Below are 24,912 nucleotides of genomic sequence, written 5' to 3' on the forward strand. Positions count from 1 at the left end.
TTTTCCTAGATTGTCGATCAGATATCAATGACAGAGCTTAACTCTGCACCCCCGCCCCCTCTAGAACCATAAATGGCCTAAGGGGGGCATGCAAAACCACAAAGTGGTTTCATGAATAGTGAAAAAGGTCAGGAAATAGGGCAAAAGGAAGAGAGGTAGGGCGAGACCCTTAAAAATTTTCAAAGGAAATTCAATGCAAAACTCAGTCTCGGGAATCCCCTTCTCTCTCCTTTGACAACTAATAGGTGGCAACATTTGATTGGCTCATAGAGAATATGAAGTTACACAGGTGGATGATGACATTAATAGTGACACGGCTCAACGAGGGGTGGACATGTGTCATGTAGATTCAGCATTTTCAAGTACCCAAATGAGCCATTTCTAGGTGATATGTGTCAGCACTCAGAAGGCACCAGGTGATATGAGTCACATTAGCATGTTCTCATGCCAGTGGCAGGACCCTAGAAGGATTTGAAGTTCCATATAGAGGAACATGCAGAATGACTTGGAATCAGGCTAATGTAGCTATTATTAGAGCCAAATTAGCCCAGGCGTGTAGCGATTGGTGCATTATGCAGTGGGAAGCCCCTCTAGGACACATCTTCCCTAAGGAATGATCCCAGAAGAAATTAAGAGTGTGCATAAGGAAAGGGTCGGGACAATAGATCTAGAACACATCAACACTAACAGTAATCAAAGTAGTGACCAACTAAAATTAGAGCAGGAGGACCCCACTGATAGCTCATCCCGCTTAATGAAGCTCGAAAGATTTAAAAGGGAACAAATATAATGGAACCAGGATAAAGACTTTGGGGGCCAAGCGCTAGAAAAAGGTTTTATGCAGTAGCAACCAAGGGCACAGAGGTGGATTTAGAAATAAAATTAGCCCTAAGAGACCTAAAAGCGGTTAAGTACCTAAAGGACCAAGGCGAAGGTCACAACATGAGATTTTATGGTGGAAAAAGAGACAAGGAGCCTGCACAAAAGGGGCTAAAGGATATTATTGGTGGAATAGATAGTCTAAGTAGTGGAATTGGTAGTTAAGCTAAAGTTAAGAGCCCACTAATTAGAGTAAAGCCCTGCTAAACTATAAACTGCCAAGATAACAAAAATTCACATATTCCACTAAGCGTTCGAACTCAGATTAGTAGGATAGAGGGTTATAACTTTAAGAACACATTGAAAATAACTATTGTGAATAGAAGAAAGACAAAATTAAAGGCTCATGAAAAGATAAAAGTGAAGATAACTCAAAAGAAAATAAGCCAAAAATAGCAAGCCACATTATTTATAAGTAGAATCGATTGAGGAATTCTGCAAGTTTTTTGCAAGATTTTGGTGCAAGACTTGGTAGTGAAGCAGTGTGTTGGTGTGATGGTGTATTTCTCAGTAATCACATATTTCTGAAGATAGTGTTGGATAAATTATTATATTTTGTAAGTAGAGGTGGCATTCATGGTTCTAGTTTGAAATGGGATGAAATATGAATCATTGATGTTAAGCAAGTTGTAGCTTATATTAGGGGTTGGTGCTCCTTCCAATAGTTGCTACTAAATATTTGGGGTTGTACCACCATTCAGTTGTAGATGATAAATCAGGGAATTGTAGCTTTTTGCTGGTTGTAGCTAGAGAATTTTGTAACAAGAAGTTGTTGGTTTCCTTGTGAAGAAATTAAATAACAATTTGGATAATTTATTTGTTCCTTGTGTTAGTGATACTATTTCGTGTCATGCTCATATGAATGAATTGTTTACGGTGACCTAATATCATTGCATAAGTGAAAGAAATGTTTTTAAATTTTGAAAATTCATAAAATATCGATTCACCACCCTCTCAGGATTTTCCTCGCTTCTAACAGAGGCTGCATGGAGTTCCCAAGGGGATTATATTAGATAGATATGCCGAGTTCACTTCCAAGTTTTGGAAGGAATTGTTTGCAAGCTTGGGGACAGAGCCATCTTTCAGTACAACTTATCATCTGTAGATAGATGGGTAGACAAAGAGGATTAACAATATCCTTGAGGATATGTTGAAGATGTATATAATGCATCAACAAGGAAGTGGGAGGAGTAGCTTCAATTGGTGGAGTTTGCTTATAATAATGGGTATCAGGAATCATTGAAGATTATTTTATTTGAGACTCTCTATGGGAGGAGTTGTAATACTCCTATCATTTGGAGTGATCTAATGAGAAGGGTGTTGATTGGACCTGATATGTTGAAAGATATAGAGTAAGAGATGAATGTTATCAAAAAAAATTTGAAGGCAACACAAGATACGTAGAAGATTTATGCAAGTCATCATAAAGTATTAAAGGAGTTTTAGGTTTGAGAGCATGTGTACTTGTGAATCAAGCCAAATAAAAGCTCCTTTTATATTTCACCATGTGCCAAGTTGGATCCTCGTTATTGTGGACCCATTGAAATCCTTGAAAGGATTAGACCAGTGGCATATAGGTCTTGTTTTCCTCCATTAGTGAAAATACATGATGTTTTTCATGTTTCTCTACTTAAAAGATATGTGCAAGATGTTGACCATGTTATTGATTAATATGTATTGCAAGTGGAACCAGAGATAGAGTTCTAGCCAAAGCCTTAATGCATTTTACAATGGACGAAGCTCATGCTCCGAAACTGAGCAATAGAGCAAGTTAAAGTGCAATGGAAGCAATTTGGGCCTGATGAAGCTACATGGGAGATGGATGATTAGATGCAGGAATTATATCTTTCCTTATTTGTTGGTTGAAGCAAATGTGCTTCGATATATATATATATATATATATATATATATATATATATATATATATATATATATATATATATATATATATATATATATATATATATCCAATGAGAAGGGTGTTGATTGAACCTGCTATGTGGGAAGAGATAGAGTAAGAGATGCAGGTTATCAAAAAAAATTGAAGGCAACACAAGATAGGTAGAAGAGTTATGCAGATCATCATAGAGTATTCAAGGAGTTTGAGGTTGGAGAGCATGTGTACTTGTGCATCAAGCCAAATAAGAGCTCCTTGGAGATTGGACCATGTGCCAAGTTGGCACCTCGTATATATATATATATATATATATATATATATATATATATATATATATATATATATATATATATATATATATATATATATATATGTCATTGTAAATACTGTATAGAGTTGTGTTTATTAAACTCCAATAAGCAATATGTTTGCCATGTTTTCAACAATTGTTTCTCATCATAAGAGTCATAGAACACTGAGGGCGTTGTTCCCCCCAATGGGGAGGGGTTTATAATAAAGATGGGTTAAATTTCCATGTAAATAAATAATGTATGGATGTTATGAAAGAAAAAATAAAACCAAGGTTGTGGGACATGTATTCGAATCTAAATGAGGGGAAAAACATTATATTGGGATCCACTTGTGGTTAATTATTTATTAGCTATGGAAATTGGCATGGGCAAGAGGTAAAGGACATACTAGAAAATTAATTATTACAAGCTAGCAAAGACATGAGACAAAAATGTAAAAGGAATAAAGGAAAATGAAAGAAATTCCACTTCAACACGTGGGGAAGAGGAAGAGACAAGAAAATGGGAAAAATAGTAAAAAAATATGCATGCAAGGAAAAATGAAGAAGAAGGAAAATAAAATAAAATATAAATAGAGAGAACATTATAGAATTATCTTTTGGAAAAGCAAGGAAAAAGGAGAGAGAACACTTGAGCATTGGGAGAAAAAAGAATTCAAGCAACACACAAGAAAGGAACAAGAAAATAAAGCAAGAAATTGAGGAAGAGTTTGAGAGGCAACAAAGAAGAAGATTTGAACAACATCTAGCAAGGGCATAAAAGAATAGAGGAAAGAGTAGCCAACATGAGGTTTTTTTATAGGTAACAACTTGCACCTTTTGATTAACTTGCTTTGATTTGAATGCATGGTTCATGCATTGCTCTATTGGTCATTTTTGCTATCATTGGCATGGGATTTACCTAGATTGACAATTATGTATAGCCTTTCCTTATGCCATTTGATGGATACCATGATCTAGTGGGTTCCCTATTTTGGTTGAGCTTTGGATGATAATATATTTTGGATCCTGGTTGAGGTGGTCTCAGGAAAATTCGAAGGGTTGAGAGTGGAAATGGTTTTCTCTAGGTAAGCTCTTAACAGGTTGGTGGAGACAGGAAAATTCCTCTAGGTATTGTGAAGAAATATGAGGAATCCAATCTTGTATTTTTTTTAGTGATTTATGGACCCAGTGTTCGGTGAAATCATTATTCTCTATTTGGTTATCTTTTAGTTTATCCCATGTAATCCCAAATTCAACCTTGGAATATGGCATGGGGGTGATTGGGTTGGATGAAAGAATTGGTTCAGCGCAAATATATGGCCAAGTAGTACATGGAAGTCCCTAACTTGGTTGGGATTATGGATATGTTAATAGGTATTATTATTTAATGATATCAATGAACACAACTTTGGCTTAGTGTGTTGATTATGTGACTGGTTTGTCATGGTTTAATTCTAGTTTAATTCTTGTTATATGAATGGTATATTTCTTATTATATGATGTGCTCTTGATATTAGTATTTCTCATGGTTAACAGACTCTTAGATTATTTATATGGTTACATGAGCTAATATGAGAGGGCATCAAGCCTTCTTGGTGAAAATCTGATAAAACTTATGAAACAATGAACAACTATGTATTCATGTATCTCAGGTACCATAGTCACAAAGTGTCTGTATAAATGATTTACATATGTTGGAAAAGCTTGAGCAAGAACTGAGCTCAATAATAGAACATAAAAACTTGTACTTATCATTGACAAAGTTCTGGAGAATTTTGTGCAGCTGGCTTATTATCTAGCCCTAAAATTCTGGAGCAGATTCCGTGGATGCACTCTCAGAGATAGGAAATTTTGGCTCTGGCCACACTGAGAATGGTTTATCCGTGCGGCTGGAGGCCTCTAGCCGCTTTGACAGGCTTGGATGCGTGTGATTGGGTTGTAATCTAGGTCAAGGAGTCACATCTAAGAGAAAATGGTCACTAGAGAAAATAGATTTACAAGCAGTGTGATCATGTGCCCTTGGGTGTTGGAGTAAGTTTTGACAAGTGGACCCCATTTCCATAACTGCATCTTATAACATGGTTTATGCATAGTATCTCTCAACTCATATTTACCCTGGTAAGTTGTAAAAGTGGGTAAATGTGGGGTGGGGTGTTACAATTTGGGAAAGCATTAGTAGTGTCAATGTTAGAGCACTCACCAAAATAATGATCACTCACAAAATTAGCCTTTTTTTATTTTTAAATTATTTATAGGAATTGAAAAATACTGAAAATAAAACACCCTCCACCAGGGGAATTATGTCACATAAAGGCTCAATCAACCAATGGAAAATTAGAAATAAGATTTCCAAAAATTAGATTTTTTTGTTGAATTTATGCAAAAATAGGAATATTTAGCATTTTCTTGAAAACTTTGGTTAAAGTTACAAAATATTGGCAAAATAATCGAAATTCAATGGGCTTTAATTTCAAGGTCAGTGTTATAGTCCCTAGAGAGGTAGGGACTAATAATATTGAGGCATATTGAGGTATTTGTAAGGAAATTTATGTTATAATTAAAATTCTTTTCATCTCAAATGATATGTATACCTTAATTAAAATGATATGTATAAAAATGTTATAAAAATAAATACATATATGTTAGATATAATAATAATGAAGTTATAAAAGTTCATGCATATATGTTAACAAGAATAATAGTGCCATTGCCAAAGAAAAGGTAAATGGTAGTTTTCATGTTTGTTATAATGGTAGAATATGTTGTTATCACTACAAGGAAAATGCCTTCTAGCAGAGGTTATAACAAAGGTTTTTAGTGTTATAAAATTGGCAAAAATTGTCAAAAATACCTCCTCTAAAACATTTGTTTGTGGTAGCAGATGTTTTAGCAAAGCTAGTAATGAAACTTTATCGCAACTAAAAAATATGTGCGACCAAATGTTTTAGTGGATGTTTTCTTAGCAATGCGCTTACTGGACAAATCACACAGGCACATTACAAATATAAAGCATTGGTGTTGTAAACTTAAATAAAATAATTGGAATTGGAAACAAATGTTTGGAGCACAAGTGTTAAATTTATAAAAGCACCGGTGCTTTAATAATAAAATGTATTTGCTTTGTTGACACCTAATTATTGGGATTGGGCGAATATGTGTACGTAGTGTAATTATAAAATAAGGAGATCTAGAATATGAAGAAACACTGGGAGATGAAGCCCAAGAGTCTCTCCCTCCATGTATATATCTATGATTAGCATTAATACAGAAACACAACTCTGTTTGAGGAGTCACCTCCTGACTTGAAATGGTATTAGAGTGAAATGGATTCCCTCTCTGCCCTTGTAACTCCCTTCTGCTATGTTCAGCCTATTTTTTAGAACTTACACCTCTGCCATTACTCAATTCTATGAAGGTTGTTGGACGATCATGCTGCCTGGAGGTGTTGTGGTGCATTGAAGTCGACACTATGTTGTGGTTTGGCAAGTGCATATTCAGATTGTCATATTAATGAATGTTGTTGTATTGTATTGTGTCATACGTTGTGCTTTAACGCATACCTCTTCTCCCATATGTTATGATTCTCACGCTCTTGTTACGTTGTTATTGTTATGTTTCCTATCACCACTATTGAACCCATCCACGCTGGCTGGTTATACATTGAATACTCTGTTGTCCATATTAAATCACAGTTATATGTCCTGGTCAACATACCTCTGCTTCCATCTTAAATCACAGTTGTACCTCTGTTTTATAACATATACGAATGCCCCTCTCTCCATTCCATTACCATTTCCATTACATGCTCTGCCACTTGTATCATACTGCCATTGTATACCACCAGTTGTTTTTAATATATAATGTAGGACTGAAACTGTTGCTTGGTGTTACATTTAATACCACTGCTTATCGTTGTCAATACTCCATACTCCACACTTCATACCACACTCCGGTTTTTTACCACCATGGGAAGGTACTATACCACTGCATATCATTCTGTTGTATTTGGTCCACGTTGGTCTCCATGCTATTTCCAGGCCCAAATAACATAGCCCTGGTTTTTAATACATGTGTTTTATTATATAACATAGGCATGAGGCTCTAAATCCCACTCCTAGTTTTAATACATTGCGTTGTTAATACTTTATTGTGTGGTGTCATCGAATAATATGGATATCCAAATAGTGGGAACCGAACCAACCGTCCCCTCACATAACCTCCACCATATAAGGCCTCCCCCATACAAGCCCTCCCCTCATATAACCTCCCCCTTTATAATCCCTCCCCCATATATACCTTTTCTATATATACCAGAATTGTAATTTTTACAAGCACAAGTGCAATTTTTTTATGTTGGCAGCAGAGCACACATATTTAAAATTCATTCATTGATATCTATTGTTGGAGTAGTTCTCTCAAGAAAAGAGAACTATCCTAAATGGTCAAGGAAGATAAAGCACACTCTCATTTTCAATGAGTTGTGGAAAGGAGTTTGTGTAGGAGAAGGAGATAATGAACTTGCAAATCCCACCTCAGATAAGGAGATTTCCATTTGGGAAAATAAGAAAAGCAAGGCCTATGCCTTGATTGCAACATCTATAAATGAAGAGGTGAGTCGAAATATTTCACCATTTTCAAATTCTTTTGAAGCCCTATAGAAGTTGAAGGAACTCTATGACTCACACTCTGAACTTGAAGTTGTCCAATTGATGATTAAATTGTTCAGACTGGAATTAAAAAATGATGACCCTCTTGCTTAAGCATAATAAGTAAGATCTATTATGAATGATATCAAAACCACTGGTGTTCAAATAGATATTCCTCTCATAGCTTATGTCAAGGCACTATATCCCACTTATTCAAATTATTTTGAGTCATTGCAAGCGAGTGGAAACCTAAAGGACATTACCTTTGATTCCCTTGAGAAGAAGTTTTCTGAGAGAGAGAAGGATTTTGGGAAGAAGAAAACTCCTTAGTCTTCATAAGAAGCTATGTGTCTTTTACATAAAGAGAATAATCATGCAAAATATTCTTGTAGAGGAAGAGGTGGACAAAGAGGTAGAGGAAGAAGGAATTTTAGAGGCAGGGGGGAAAACAGTTCCAAGGATAAAAGTATGATCTTCATTGCATAGGTTGCAATAGAGATGGACATGGTGCATCCACATGTAAGTTTCCTTGGGACAGAATTGAGCAGGAAAGAAATGAAGCCAAAGGTAAAACCAATGGAAAAGGGAAAGGTAAAGCACCTGAATCCGCTCATATTTTATGGCACATTGTAATATTGGAGTAACTGAAGACTTATTTAATGCTTCACTTACTTCTTGGAAAAGTGATTGGTTGCTTGATTCAAGAGAAAATTTCTAGATGACATTTAGAAGATATTTTTTTGAAGAATTTACTAACAATGTTGATGGAGCAGTATACTTTGCATACAAATCCAAACTCAAGCCATCAGGGCTTGGCATAATCTGGCTCAAACTTCTCGATCTTCCAGAATTTATTCTACATGATGTTCAATATCTCCCAGAGCTGAGGAGAAACTTGTTGTCTTTGGTCCACATCCACCAGCAAGGAAACTCCATTCATATGTTTGATGGCAAGGTTGAGGTCAAAAAAGCATCAGATCACTCACTTGTCATGATAGGGATAGAAGAAGACAGGCTTCTTAAGCTGCAAGGTACCTCTGCTCGTGCACAAAACTTATCATACATTTCTCAGTATGATGAAGGTACATTTCCATCAAGTCTTTTATGGCACGCTATATTTGGACACTTGAATTATGGCAGCCTCTGTATGTTGAAGAAAAGTGGTGTTACTAGTTTTCCTACAATTCCTAGGAAACTTAAGCAATTTGATGCTTGTATTATAGGAAAGCATAGAAAATAGTATTTTCATGATTCACCTTCCATAGCACATAGAAAACTTGAACTTATTCATTCATACCTATGTGGCCCAATGTCTATTCCTTCTGAAAATGGAAATAAATATATGATGACATTTATTGATGACTACACCAGAATGTGTTGTTTTTATTTATTGAAGAACAAATCTAATTCTTTTCAAATATTCAATAATTTTCATGCATGGATTGAAAATGATGCATAATCTCATATTGGCTCTATTCACAGTGATAATAGAAAATAATACACTTAAAATGAATTTGAAAACTATCTTCGCCAGCATGGGATCAAACATCAAACAACTATGCCTTATAGTTCCCAATAAAATAGAGTAGCTGAAAGAATGAACATGACAATATTAAATATGGTACATTCCATGTGTTTTTAAAGAATGTAAAATTGATGTTTTGGGCTGATGTAGTTCTATGTATTGTGTATATAAAGAATAGATGTCCATCTAATGCTATTAGAAACAATACCCCTTATGAAATGTGGTATGGTCACATTCCTTCGGTAAATCATTTCAGGGACTTTGGTTCCACTTTTTATGCCTTGATACCTAAGGAACAAAGAAATAAACTTGGTACAAGGATTCGTGAGTGTATCTTCTTGGGGTATTCAAATACCTCCAAAGCATACCGTCTCTATGATGAAGTTAATAAGAATCTTGTAGTGTCTAGAGATGTAACCTTTCTTGAATTCTCCAAGGCTGGCAATGTTGTTGAGCAACAACTTGATCGCTTGGATAGATATGGACATGCCAAGTCCTTTCAAGAATTTGATAATGAGATTCCACATCTTGAAGGGGGGATTCCTATACTGGATTAATCTGTGGAATATTCTTCTGAAGAACTCTCTCTTCCACATGAAGCCCCAACCACTGATGATGATTTGAGTGATGTGATTGAGAAAATTGGGAGACACAATCTTGATTCAGTCCCAACTCTGTCAACTGAGAAGCCTGGGCCATCTCAAAAAGGTCCTCTAAAATGAATGATAATGACACTTGAAAGTGTTCATCTTGATGAGGTTGAAAAGACAGGAACAAGAAATTAAACCAGGAAAAATGGAGGTGATGTAGACGATTTTGATTCACCTGTTGATATGGATGTTTCTTATGATTATGAACTGCATCTATCTTCATATTTTGAACCAACTTCCTTCAAATAAGCCTCTTCTCATGATGAATGGAATGAAGCAATGCAAAAGGAGTATGATGCCTTGATAAAGAATGACACTTGGAAGCTGGTTGATCCTCCATTGGGAACCAAACCAATAGGCTACAAGTGGGTTTACAAGAACAAGTATAAAGATGATGGATCACTTGAAAAGCACAAATCCAAGCTTGTGACAAAAGGTTTTGCACAGAAGGAAGGGGTCGACTATGAGGATAATTTCCCCCCCGCAACAAAATGGGCTACCTAGTGGGCTCCAGTATTGTAGCAATAATGCTGCAACCCCTGGGACCCCCATCTTTACTTTTATCAACCCGGTAGTTCGTAACAAACTTGGAAGCGACGGTGCTGTATGCACAAGTACTAGCTCTTGCCACAGCTGTCACTTGGTCAGTTGGCACAAGTCCGCTAGGAGCTTAAGCCAACTTCTATGAGCTCTTAGAAGAATCTTTTTAATTGATGGATGAAAGCTAACTCGAAGGAAGCTAATCTATTTGCGAAAAGAGATTGAAAAACTGAAAGAAAACACAAACCCTAGCAAACCCTAATTCTACCAGCTAGTCCTACTGATGCAAAGGAGAGAATGAAAACTACTGAAAGAGATGCCATTACTTCTATGAAGGTAAAATACATGTGTCTAGACTACCTCTATCTGAAGAAAACATCTTTTTGTATTTTTGATTAAGTCGTCAGTTTCATCATGCATATGCTTTCACTGTTCTTTGACTGTGCAGGGGTGGATCAAGGAGGAGAAATGCTTGGAAGAGGTCGGGAAGGTTCAGAGAGGGTATAAGGAGTCCCTAACACCCTTCCAGAGAGTTTCACAAAGTTTGGCTATCAACAAACCTCATTTGTGAGCTTCTATAGGAAGTCTGCAGGGGTTCTACAGGATGTTCAGGAATTTCTATAGGATGTTCAGAAATTTCTACAGGATGTTTAAAATTGGATTTTGGAGGATGGGTGAGTGAGGGAAGATGCATGAATGGATATGGAGGTAGGATAGGGGTCTAAAGTGGCCCAGGGACTGGTGGATGGAGTGGTGAGATGGTGTAGATGGGTAAATTGGCTCAAAGAAGGCTAAAACAATGATTGCACAAAAAGGTAGGGTTACATGGGCAAGAGGACAGATGTGAGACGAGGAACTTAGCTAGGAAATGCAGTAGATGGCTCTGATGAAGCTTAGGTGGATGAAAGAGTGGTAGAGATGCTCTGCACTGTATACATTAAACTGAATCAACAAAGTCTTGCAAGTAATCAAATTCCTAGCTAATCTAATCTCACTAACAATAGAGTGAATGAACAACAAATTTATTTGAAAGAGAACCATGTATACCAACTATGCAATGAAACATTTCAGAGATCTGAACACATAACCAACTTTTGCAAATGAAAATAGTACACTAAGGATTGCATGGTAAAGCAAACTAGTGTTTTTGTTTGGGATAGCACGGTTACTTCAATTCCAGCCCCTGATCCAATAAGGAAAAGGTGAAACCAAAAGTGTTTGTTGACCCTTTTTTTGGAGCCTTTTTCCTATTATTATCCTACCAATCTATTCTAAAAATCTGAAGCATTCTATTCATAAACAGTGACCTAGTTAATCCACACAACTTAATCTGCCTAATAGAAATACGTTTGCAAATGCACAAAAGGAAAACAACGATGCTTAAAGGAAAGATAACAGTACATAAAGGAGGCCCTAGGCTCTCAGGTTGGGCCCAACCCTGAGAGCTACGGCTCCTATAGAAAACTCAGAGTTGATATGAAATAGGACTGCTTATCATTATCAAAAAATAGTCATTAGTCAAGAGTTATGCAAAAATGGCTACAAGAAAATGAGTTAAAGCTGACAGCACTGTAGTGCAAAAATATGCAATGGTTTCAAAAAGTCCCTTACGAAGGCTGAGGCCTTCTCATTTATACACCACGAGGGCCCTAGCAGGCCTCCTAAATCTGGGGGACTTGGCTGTACAACTGTTACAAGACAGTCCCTTTTCCAAAATCTGCTTGGTTGCCTTCAAGATGCGGTTGTGGTGGCCTGTGAGCTCAGAGTTTGGGGGTGAAGATCCCGAGGAAGGGCTATTTAATGTCATAGACAAGCCCCCTACGAATCCTCACATCAAGCTTGGCTGTCTTCTAGCCCATGATTGCTCGGTTTTGCTCCAACATGTGTCAAAAAACCTGAAATAAGCACGTGTTAGCCACCTAGGAAGAGTGACCACCCTTATTCGTACAAATGACATAAACATACTAAAAAATAATGCATAAGCTTATGAAAAATGGAGCATTGAACAAGGACTGAACAAGGATAATTAGGCAAAATGAGCCAAATAAGTTACCCAATTTGGGGCTCATCATTACCCCCCTGCTAAAAGGGTTGCTCATCCTCGAGAAACTAGTCCAGCTCCTCGTCCTTAATTGCTTTGATCGCCTCCCTCACATCCTAGGCTTCTGAAGTAGTGTCCTCTTCATTTTCATGGAATTCGGCCTTCCTTTCCACCTCTTCCCACCGCTTATGCTCTTCTTCTTCTGTGCCTCCTTCTCACAATCCCAAAAGCAAAGGGGGACTTAACTTGAGGCCTATCCAACTGGCCTGGAGGTTCTGCATAGACTTTTTGTAGAGAGGCACTCGTGCCAAGGCCTCCCTCATTCTAGTTGGAGTGTGGTATTCCCTGATTTTGAGGCTGTGGGACAATGTGTTCCACCTACGGGTGCATGCATGAACACAATTCTCCCCCAATAGTCGCTCCATATCCTCAAAGTGTGCTATGGCTTGAGCCTGCCGTTCAATGTACTCTAACAGAGCCTGAGAGTTGGTTGCTAGGTGCTGGTGGGCGGATATCAATGCTGTGGGGTCCCCTGGCTCTGCTCTAATCAGCAGTGGTTCTCGTAATTCTCGGTCCATGACATTTCTGACCTCTACCACTCTCTTTTCTTCATGGTTTAGCCATGAGGTCATTGCCATCAGCTGCATGTCCCCTACTGCTGTGTTGGGGTCCCATGAGGTTATATTTGGAAGGGCCAAATTATGAAGGTAGAACTCTGATAGCTTGGCCTTGTCTTCCGATGAACTGCTGTTACATAAATCCATGAACTGCTAGGGGTTTTGGATTTGGGAGATACCCCTATGTGTCAACGTGTTGATTTGGAATTGCAGCCATTGATCCCTGAGGTATAGGCCATAGGATTTGGCCGGCTTCCTACATTGCAGAGCTTCCGTTGCCCAACAGGCCATGCAAGCCAGTTGTGCCTCCTTTTCTTGCATCTGTTGTTTTAGAGATTGTATCTCTAGGCCTGCTTGCAATTCCCTTTCCTGTAGTTGCCGGTTTAGTGCCTCAAGTTCAGCTTGCATTCCTTCTTTTCCCTGAGGCTCTTCTGTGGTGTCCTTGGCTGCTGTGTCCTCTTCTTTCCTCTGTCCTTGTAGCTGTAGCTGCTGTTTGAGCTGCTCATTTTCTTCCTGTAGCCTGACCCGCTGGATGCTCTCCACATGTTGCACCATAGCCAATTCTCTTCTAGCCACTTTGAGCTGCTCCTCTAGAGGACCTATATCTGCTACTCCCTTGGACTTAGCGATTTTCATCCAAGTGTGGGTCCTGACCCTCCCTTCCTCTAGTGCGAGGAAGAGTGGCACTGTGAATTTCTAAGGAATGATCTTTCCAGCCTCCAAGAAGTTATAATAGGAGCCCAAGCTGGGCTGGGGGCTAGGTTCCATAATGTGCTCGACCACTTCTTCCTTCTGTGGTGATTTGGCTGCCCCACCCTCCATTTCTTCGGTCTCCTTAAGTCTAGCCAATGTTTCCTGTAGAATAGTTTCAACATCCTGTAGAGATGTTTTTGTGTCCAACCTTTCCATTCTCTCCCTCTAGGTGGACATCTTCGGGCTTCCCCGCTCATAAGTGATGGATGCCTTGGAGGGGGACCTCTCCTTTGGTGTGGTAGGGGTATCTATAATTGTGATTGGCTCTTTTAATGGAGGCTGGGGTCTGCCACTCTTAATCCTCACACTCCTCCTTGCCTTAAAATACAGGGGAGTCTCCCTCTTTCGCTTTTCCTTCTGCTTGGGAGAGGTGCTTAGGGTGGCTAGCACAGTTGTTGCCTCTCTAGCTAGAATCTCGACCGATTTCTCCTTCTGCTGCCCTTTCTTCAGACTTCCTGTAGAAATGCCTGTAGTGGCTGGTTTCTGGCTTCCTGTAGAAGCAGTTTTTGGACTTCCTGTAGAAATGGCCTTCTGGATTCCTGTAGAACCAGTTGGCACTATTTTAGCCTACTTAGCTGAGGGTGCTTTTTCCTTTAGCTTGGCTGAGGCTGCCTTAGGGGTGCCTTCACTGGCTTGGACTTTCTTGGTCCTTTCTGCCCTGCTCTGCAGTCTTTTCTACCTGGGTGTTTGTGTCATTTTACCACCCACTGTTTTGGCCTCAGCAGCTTGGCCTTTTTCTCGTGGCCCTTTCTGTTCTTTCTTTGGTGGTTTGCCTGGGATTTCTTGACCTTTAGCTTCATTTTCTGCCTCGGTGTGCTCCTTCTCCTCGCTGCTGGAGGAAGTGAGCTCCTCGACCAAAATTCGGATGTCATCATCCTTAGACATATTTTGAAAAATTTCCCAGGAGAGAGGGACAGTGTAAGTATGGAGTGCATCTTCCACGAGGGCTTGATAAGCCCATGATGGGCCAGCTGGTCTGGTGTCCCCTCCCTCAGCTTTGTGGCACACTCAATCAAGGATTGCAGGAGAAAGTAGGGGATGCTCAAATTTTGTTCTGAGGGCAGATCCATTTGGTGCCTGAGTTCTGTTAGCAAATGGAAATGATAACCATATACAATGCTGAATCGCCCCTCACAGGTAATATACTTCATAATTTGGAGGCTGACTTCGCTCCAAAATTGCTGTAGGCTGGTTCTTCGGACCCCATTCTTGTCCTCTGAAAATTGTTCCTCTGGCAAGAAGAACTCCTTTTTAGCCTTTTGACCCAATTTTCTCTCCTCCTTATCCCAGGGTACCCCCATCGGTAGGTTAGTGACTCTGCTAATGAGCTGTGGGGTGAGTCTTAGGGTCAATCCTCTGAAGTTGATAGTGGCTAGTGTCTTCGATTTCGGCTTCAGGGACCTTAGAATTCTTCTGTAATTTCATCATTGTGACCTTGAAGTTTGTCACAGAATGTTATCCAGTGTGCACGGGAAAATAAGTCTACCACCTCAGGGGTTTCTCGGAGTTTCTTGGAGTCCGAGGGTTCCTTTTGGATAAACCCTCCTGGCATGGTGAAAAAGACTCTGTTTTTGCTTGCACTTTGAGCAGAAAGGGAATTCTAGGTGTGTTTCCTTCTCAGAGCGTTAAAAATGGTATCTGCAGGCCTCTTCGTATCAATTCCTCTGTTTTGAAACCTGACTGCTCATGTACAGAAGGACGACTCAGGATTTTTCTAAATAGAGTGCAGGGCCATGTTTCCAATATACACACAATCATATAAAATTCACAGTTTTTCCACCGGTTAGCCTTGACAGTGTCTCACTTCTCTACAGGAGGAATTTAACTCAGGACTTCATGGAGAAAATCTTGGACACAAACCACGAAGACAATTTCATGCAACGATAAGTAAAGTGCTTTTGGATTCGCAGACAGACTTGCTTTTAAATTTTTCTCTACCCCAGCACGTCGAATTCACCACCTTTTGAACTATTTTGCATGGGAAAGGTATGTTCGGGCCTACCTCTCTGAGAATTGCCACCCTTGACACGAACAGTCCAAGCTTCTTTGTAATGTCGGGCTTCCTGTAGTGCACCCTCCTGTAAAAAGCTTTCCCTGCTTCTGGAGGAAGTTACGGTGGTTCTTGACGAGTCTGAGCTGCGGAAGGATGTTGGAACAGACCGAGAAGCTCGGGCTAACAACTTGCAGAGGAGGAGGACGTGTACTCAACTACAAAAACGGTTGCAAGTGCGAATGGCAGTAGTTTACCGTGATTTATTCGACCGACCAATTTGAAATGTTGCGGAATTCATGGCGCGGGGGTGAGCTATCCAAGCCGATCCATTGGCCGACATCACAGCCATCATTCCTCGGTGTGTCTCTGACCGCCGAATCCTTCCCTTTGCATTCACCGCCGTCGTTTCTGTCATACTGCCGATTCTCCCCGACTGGACACTTCCCACGTGTCAACTGCCCGTCTTTTTGGCATAACCAAGCCCATTCAGATCCTACGAGGCCATCTGACTAGCTATGGGTGGCCAGTTGACTGGCCACCAACCTTGTTCAATTCGCCCATTCTCACAGTCATGCAAATTTTAGAGTATAGTTAATGTAATTCGACGAATATGCGGCCGTGGACGTTTTTTTTAGGCTTCAGGACGAGGAATGCTGGATTTGCTTGCTGCTGCTTCGTGCACAGGTGCTGGAGCTCCTCTTCCATTGGCTGACGCTGGTTCCAAGACCCTGAGACCCGACTCTCTAGTGGTGAATGCTGCATGCACCGGCTTCGTTTGATGTGAGCTGCTGGTGTCTCCATGGTATGTGCTCCAGCCGGATCAGCTGCTACAGGATTCCTATAGGACATCCTGTAGTCATTTCTCCTCCTGGGGTGCATGCTGAAACAAACAAAGTTGCATTCATGGATGAAGGGTCCTGAGGGGGCCTTGACAGGTAAAGTGTTCGGGCCTCTGCATGCTTTATTTTTCACTTGAAAAAATAAATTTTTATCTGAGAAAATAGGGTTCTGGTATGACTGTGTAGGTATATTCAACCAGATGGTGGCAATGGTGGTGAAAGGGGATGAAACAAGTGGAGGATGGAAGAAAAGAGTGGTTGCATGCCTCCTCAACAGACTTCAAGCTTCAAATACCTCTCCATAATCGATTCTGGCTTGCCCAAAGGCTCTACAGGATGTTACCTGCAGAAATACAGAACTTCCTGTAGAATGTCCTGTAGCTTCCTGTAGAAGGTTGAACCATGACTAGATTGTGTCCGAACCCTGGAAAAAATGAGTGTTCATGGAGGGAGTGGATGTGAGGATGCCTGGTAACTTGGTAGGGACCCTTGTCCTTGTGTTGGGAGGCCTCCTTTCTGCATTGTGTTCCTACAACCTACAACAATTTCTAGGGATTAAACTTGTTTTTTCTCTCTGTTTCTTCCTTCTTTTTCTTTCTCTTTTTCTTTTTCTCTCTTTTTTTTTTTTTTTTTTTTTTAAAGAGACAGCAAGGGCGCCTCAATGAGGTTTTCATCCCTACTATCTACCATGGGCACCTCAGAGAGGTTTTCGCCCAAGGGTATTTTTATTCAAATTCTTTTTCAGAGAGACAACAGGGGCGCCTCAATGAGGTTTTCATCCCTACCATCTGCCTTGGACGCCTCGGAGAGGTTTTCACCCAAGGATCTTTCTTATTGTATTTTTTCTTCTTTTTTTTATTTTTTATTTTTTATGATGATGCTCAGGGTGTGGACAAAACAGAGGCAGAACCCTTCTCTATTACCAGCACTGATTTTTCCTCAGTTTCGATGAACTCTTGCCTCGAAAGAGGTTTCCTGTAGATCTTTAGTCGATGCCCATTGACGAGCATGGGGATGGCTTCTTCATCAATGGTTCAGATAAGGATGGAACCATTGTCGTTACATTTCTCCACTGTATATGGTCCTAACCATCTTGTCCTTAGCTTCCCTTTAAAATCCTTGTATCTTGAGTCATACAGCAGCGCCCAATCTCCCGGCTAGAATTGCTTCTCATTAAGGTGCCGGTCATGCCATATCTTCCTCTGGAGTTGAACTACTTCTGAGTGGAGGAGGGCCTGCATTCTTTGTTCGTCTAACCCATTCAGCTGCAATAACCTTTCTTGTTGAGCATGGCTGAGATCTAGGTCCATCTGAGCTGCCACCCTCAATGTATTGTACTCGAACTCTATGGATAGCAAAGATTTCTTCCCGTAGACCAACTCATAAGGTGTGAAACCGGTTGTGGTCTTCCAAGTGGTGTTGTAAGCCCAGGTGGCCTCAACCAAGCGATCTGCCTAATCCTTTCTGCTGCTGCTCACAATCTTGGTCAAAATCCCTTCCAATGCTCAATTAGTGACTTCCACCTGCCCATTTGCTTGAGGATGATAGGGGGTGGAAGTCTTGTGCTTGATCTTGTGATGAGCGAGAAAATCTTCAATCAGGTTGGAGGTGAACTGGCTTCCATGATCTGTGACTAACTCTCTTGGGTAGCCAAACTTGTAGAAGATATTTTCCCTCAGAAACTCAGCCACCTTCTTCTGTTGCTGCTTTGATTGCCTTTGTCTCTACCCACTTGGTCAGATAGTCGATACACAATGATGTAAGACCGTTGCTTTGAAGGAGGGTTGATAGGACCCACAAAATCCATGCCCCACTTCTCAAATGGCTCAAAGGTCACTTGAGGTTGGAGAGGAATTTCATCTCTTGGAATCAGTTTCCCCATCCTCAGACATCGGTCACACTGGCTGACATATCTTCTGACATCCTGATGGAGAGTAGGCCAATAGTAGCCTACCTGTAGAATTTTGAAGGCAGTCCTTTTTGCTGCAAAGTGGCCTCCACAAGGTCCATCGTGACAGGTTAGGAGGATGTCAAATACTTCCTCCTCCCTAACACAACGTCTCAAGATCTGATCTGGACCAAGCTTAAACAAGTTGCCCCTGATCCATGTGAACGAGGCACTCTTCCTTACAATTCTGCTCTTCTCTTTTGAGGACAAATGCGGAGGGAACTGTGCTGAGACCAAGTAATTTGCTATATCAGCAAACCATGGAGAGAGTACTGAGATAGCAAATAGATGTTCATCTGGCATCTGGTCATCCACTGTTCCTTCACCTGCAGGCAAATCCAATCTAGACAAGAAGTCAGCAACAACATTTTCTCTACCTGGTTTGCCAACGATAGTCAAATCAAACTGCTGCAACAAAAGTAACCATCTAATAATACGAGCATTCACATCAGGCTTATTCATTAAATATCTAATCGCAGCATGATCAGTGTGCACAAATGTTTGATAACCGGTGATGTAGTGTCTGAACTTGTTTAGGGAATGGACTACGGCCAGGAACTCTTTCTCGGTTACAGTATAGTTCATTTCTGCCTTGGATAAGTTTTTGCTGACAAAGTATATGGCATATGGAAGTTTTTCCTCAACTTGTCCTAAGGCCGCCCCTATGGCTTTGTTCGAGGCATCAGTGTGGATGTGGAACGGTAGGGCCCAGTTCGGACCTCTCAAGATCGGGGCAGACACCAGCTTTTCTTTCAACTCATCCAGTGCCCCTTGACAGTTGTCAGCCCATTTAAACTCAACATCTTTCCCTAAGAGTCCAAACAAAGGCGAGGCTAGCTTGCTGAAGTCTTTAATGAATCTTCTATAATATCCCGCTAAGCCTAAGAAACTCCGAACATCTCTTACCTTCTGAGGAGGTGGAACCTTTTTGATGATAGCAATTTTATTAGGATCCACCTGTAATCCTTGGCGAGAAATGGTATGACCTAACACATTCCATTTAGTCATCAGGAATTCACATTTTTCAGGGCTAAGGGATAGGTTCATCTTAATGCACTTGCTTAAAACTTTTCCCAGATTGGTCAATGCTTCTCGGAAGTTGGACCCATAAGGAGTGAAGTCATCCATGTAGATTTCTACCGAATCATGGACCAACTTAGAGAAGATGCTCAAAACTGCTCTCTGGAAAGTGGCAGGAGAATTGCATAGCCCAAAGGGAAGGACACGATAGGCAAAGGTACCCCAAGGACAGGTGAAGGTGGTTTTATCTTGGTCTTCCAGGCTGATTTGGATCTGGTTATACCCACTGAACCCATCTAGGAAAGAGAAAAACTTCTTCCCTGCCAGTCCATCCAACACCTGATCTATGAAAGGCAAAGGGAAGTGGTCTTTCTTAGTGGCTTTGTTAAGTTCCCAGTAATCTACATAGATTCTCCACTTCTCGTTCTTCTTGGGTACCAACACCAGAGGGGAAACCCATTCACTGTCCGAGATGGGGTAGATGAAACCTGCATCCAACAATTTTTGCACTTTGTCTTTAATAATGTCCTTAAGGGATGGATTCATTCTCCTCTGAGGTTGCTTGACTGGTTTACAGTCCTCCTTAATGTAAATATGATGGGTACAGACCGAGGGATGGATTCCTTTCATTTCCTTGTAGTTCCAGGCAAAAGCATCTAAATGTTTGTTTAGTAAGCTACACAACTCCTTCTCCTGGGAAGGAGATAGGGAGGAGCTGATCTTCAAAGTTCTTCCGAGGCCAAACTCCACATTATTAATTTTGGGAGAGGTTGGATCAGTCACACAGAGGTCCACTAAGGTGTTGGCTTGGGTATCCTCCACCAATTCCAATAAGGACATTGCACTGGGAGGTGGATTCCGAATCAAGGTCTCAATCAAATCATCCTTGTTTTGAGGACCTCCCCTAGCGGTTTCTATGGTGCACAAGGGTGCAGAGTATACCTCATTGTCATCTCCTTCTTCCAGCCAGAGCAGTAAGTCATGTTCTAGCAGGGTTGGGCAGGAGGGTATAGGACTAGCTACTTGGACATAGGACCATTTTTGATGGTCATGTTTCCAGCTTAGCAACTGATGTAAGCATCCGCAGTGGCTAACCAAGGCCTTCCCAAAATGAGGGGGTATCCCGTAAGCTTTGCCTTTGGTTGAAGGACTAAGAAGCCCGCAGGATACTCCCAAGAGTCAACCGAGACCAAGACATCCTCCACAACTCCTTCGGGATTCACGGTGGAGTGATCTGCCAATTGCAGGACTGTCGAAGTCTCCCTTAAGGAACCCTAAAGGTTGAGTTTAAGCATGGTGTCCCTGGTCATCACATTAATGGCAGCCCCTAGATCAATCAAGGTATGGGGGATAATGGTGCCATTGATGTGGACGTCAACTACAGGACTCCCAGGGTCCAAATACTTTGGACAGATTACATTCCCCAACATTAAATCAGACAGTTGTCCTATGACATTAATCGTCGAGGCATCTCTCTTTCTCCTTCCTGGGTGACTCAAACACTTCTCCTTAATCAATTTGTTGTATATCGATACATCTTTGATGGCCTGGAGAAGGGGTATTTTCACACACAACTGTTTTAGTTCCCCCCGAAGTTCAGTCTCCTCAGGGTTTGGTTGTGTGGTTATTGTTAGTCACTCAAGAAAGGGTGGAATGGCTTTGGGTTCACTTTCCTGTTTCTCCTCCTCGTCCTCTGGGGGAGGAGGTTGGCGATCTGGAAGGGTCTTTCCGGATCACAAGTTGATCTCCTGGATCTCCACAGCATAAGTAGGACATGTTGTTTCCCTAGTGTATACCTGCTGGGCCTGTCGGTTGTTGGGGTTCGAGTTCGGTTGGGCAGGCATCTGGGGTTGTCTTGGAGGAGTAGGAGGTAATGGTTGTGGTTGGGCCGGTGGTGGAGGCAAAACGGTAGGAGGAGAGTTGTATTGGGGCCTCCACCCCAGTTGAGGTGCATTCCACTGAGGCTGTGGCTGGACATGTGAGTGAAACGAATGAGCAGTGGGTTGAGAATGGTATTGAGGTGGATAAGACCACGAAGGAGGTGCAGACTAGGAAGGATGAGCAGGGGGACCCCAAGAAGGCATGTGAGCAGATTGGTTGGGGCTATAATAAGATTGGGATGTCCCTTGCACCCCTTGCTGGTACGGTCTAGGTCCATGCGGTCGCTTTGGTTGAGGAAGTGGAGAGGTTCAGTGGGTGCCTCAGTTCCTTGGTACATGGCTTTGAATCCGGGCAAGGTTGGGCATTGGTTTGTAGGGTGGTTCTCCTCACAAACGAAACATACCTCCACTGAGTGTAATGGACACTCGTTCTTAGGGTGCTTCCTCGTACATCTGGGACACAAAATTGCCAAAGCCCTCTCAGCTTCCTCTTTCTTTTGTTGGATTCGAAACGTATCAAGTTGCATGGCAATGGTCTGTCTCACCTCACTTTTGAGGTCTTCCAGCTGATTAGCAAACTCATGCTTGGAGAAGGTAGTACTAGCTGAAAGTGGATTCCCCCTACCTCTTTTTCGGGCTACCCTAGAGTGGTTTCTAAACACAGTCTTTATATCCTCATAAGGTAGTTAGTAAATATCCCCTCCAGCTAGCAGGTGAAGGGTATCTAGAAGGTCTTCAGGGACTCCTCGGAGTAGAATCAGCTTTAGAGATTCAGGGTCAAGTGTGCACCTGGCCCGTTTATAGCTAAGTTGGAACCTTTCCTCATAGTCCTCTAGAGACTCATCATTTCCCATGGTCATCCGAAAGATTTCCCCCTTGGTTTCCTTTGACCTACAATAATCCCGGTATTTGTTGTTAAAGGCTTGCTGCATCTGAGCCCAAGTGGTGATATTATTTCTAGGTAACCCCATGAACCAGCGTAATGCTGCATCCTTGAGGGTGGAGGGAAAAAGTTTCAACTTTTGCTCGTCTTCTGTATAGTCATAAGTTCGACAAAGGACAGCAAACTCAAACAGGAAGGTATCAAGGTCTTCAGTGGTCAATCCATGGAAATGAGGTAAGGCTGAGGGACTTATGTTCTTCATTTTCATGTCTTCGTTAGTCTCTTGGATGGGGAAGGTACCTTCTATTCTTTCATCATCGTCTCTACCATTTCTATTGTCAGCCATAGTCTCACAAGGAATATTTTCTTGCTCTTCTTCTGTTATAGGATCTTCGTATATCTCAGGAGGTTCACCTATAGGTTCTTCTGGATCACTGCCACCAAAGAAGAGTGAAGGGTGACTTAGTGAAGTGGTGGGGGTGTTGGGTAGGAATTTTCTGGTATTATCTCTGTTCCTACGAGGCATGAAAGGACTTTTGGTTGTTTTTTCTTTTTTTTGCTTGTACCTGCAAAACTGAAATAGATTGAACTGCAACTAACTATCTTGCTGAAATGAAAATGCGGAATTGAAATGAAAGCAGGAAATGACTAATCTATTTTGCTCAAATGAAATTGCAGGAATGAAATGCTAGTCTACGCTTGCAGAATTGAAATGCTAATCTACGCTTGCAGAATTGAAATTGTGGAATTGAAACGCTAATCTATGGAAGCAGGAAATATCTACTCTACTTTTGCAGAGATGAAATGAAATAAACTACTTAGTAGAAGGTTGTAGTGGAAAATAGAAGAAAAGCAGCAATCACAAATACTCTGACGCTTCCCCGGCAACGGCGTCAAAAGGATGGTGGTCTCCAGTATTGTAGCAATAATGCTGCAACTCCTGGGACTCCCGTCTTTACTTTTATCAACCCGGTAGTTCGTAACAAACTTGGAAGCGATGGTGCTGTATGCACAAGTACTAGCTCTTGCCGCAGCTGTCACTTGGTCAGCTGGCACAAGTCTGCTAGGAGCTTAAGCCAACTTCTATGAGCTCTTAGAAGAAGCTTTTTAATTGATGGACGAAAGCTAACTCGAAGGAAGCTAATCTATTTGCAAAAAGAGATTAAAAAACTGAAGCAAAACGCAAACCCTAGCAAACCCTAATTCTACCAGCTAGTCCTACTGATGCAAAGGAGAGAATACAAACTACTGAAAGAGATGCCATTACTTCTATGAAGGTAAAATACATGTGTCTAGACTACCTCTATCTGAAGAAAACATCTTTTTGTATTTTTGATTAAGTCGTCAGTTTCATCTTGCATATGCTTTCACTGTTCTTTGACTGTGCAGGGGTGGATCAAGGAGGAGAAATGCTTGGAAGAGGTCGAGAAGGTTCAGAGAGGGTCTAAGGAGTCCCTAACACCCTTCCAAAGAGTTTCACAAAGTTTGGCTATCAAGAAACCTCATTTGTGAGCTTCTATAGGAAGTCTGCAGGGGTTCTACAGGATGTTCAGGAATTTCTACAGGATGTTCAGAAATTTCTACAGGATGTTTAAAAATTGGATTTTAGAGGATGGGTGAGTGAGGGAAGATGCATGAATGGATATGGAGGTAGGATAGGGTTCTGAAGTGGCCCAGGGACTCGTGGATGGAGTGGTGAGACAGTGTAGACGGCTAAATTGGCTCAAAGAAGGTTGAAACAATGATTGCACAAAAAGGTAGGGTTACGTGGGCAAGAGGACAGATGTGAGAAGCTAGGAAATGGAGAAGATGGCTCTGATGAAGCTTAGGTGGATGAAAGAGTGGTAGAGATGCTCTGCACCGTATACATTCAACTGAATCAACAAAGTCTTGCAAGTAATCAAAGTCCTAGCTAATCTAATGTCACTAACAATAGAGTGAATGAACAGCAGCGTTATTTGAAAGAGAACCATGTATACCAACTATGAAATGAAACATTTCAGAGATCTGAACACATAACCAACTTCTGCAAATGAAAACAGTACACTAAGGATTGCATGGTAAAGCAAACTAGTGTTTTTGTTTGGGACAGCACGGTTACTTCAATTCCAGCCCCTGATCCAATAAGGAAGAGGTGAAACCAAAAGTGTTTGTTGACCCTTTTTTTGGAGCCTTTTTCCTGTTATTATCCTACCAATCTATTCTAAAAATCTGAAGCATTCTATTCATAAACAGTGACCTAGTTAATCCACACAACTTAATCTGCCTAACAGAAATACGTTTGCAAATGCACAAAAGGAAAACAACGATGCTTAAAGGAAAGATAACAGTACATAAAGGAGGCCCTAGGCTCTCAGGTTGGGCCCAACCCTGAGAGCTATGGCTCCTATAGAAAACTTAGAGTTGATATGAAATAGGACTGCTTATCATTATCAAAAAATAGTCATCAGTCAAGAGTTATGCCAAAATGGCTACAAGAAAACGAGCTAAAGCTGACAGCACTGTAGTG

The sequence above is a fragment of the Pinus tabuliformis genome, chromosome 8, assembly GCF_031772625.1.
Source record: "Pinus tabuliformis cultivar Carrire ecotype Pingquan chromosome 8, CPIR1, whole genome shotgun sequence".
NCBI classification, from domain to species: Eukaryota; Viridiplantae; Streptophyta; class Pinopsida; order Pinales; family Pinaceae; genus Pinus; species Pinus tabuliformis.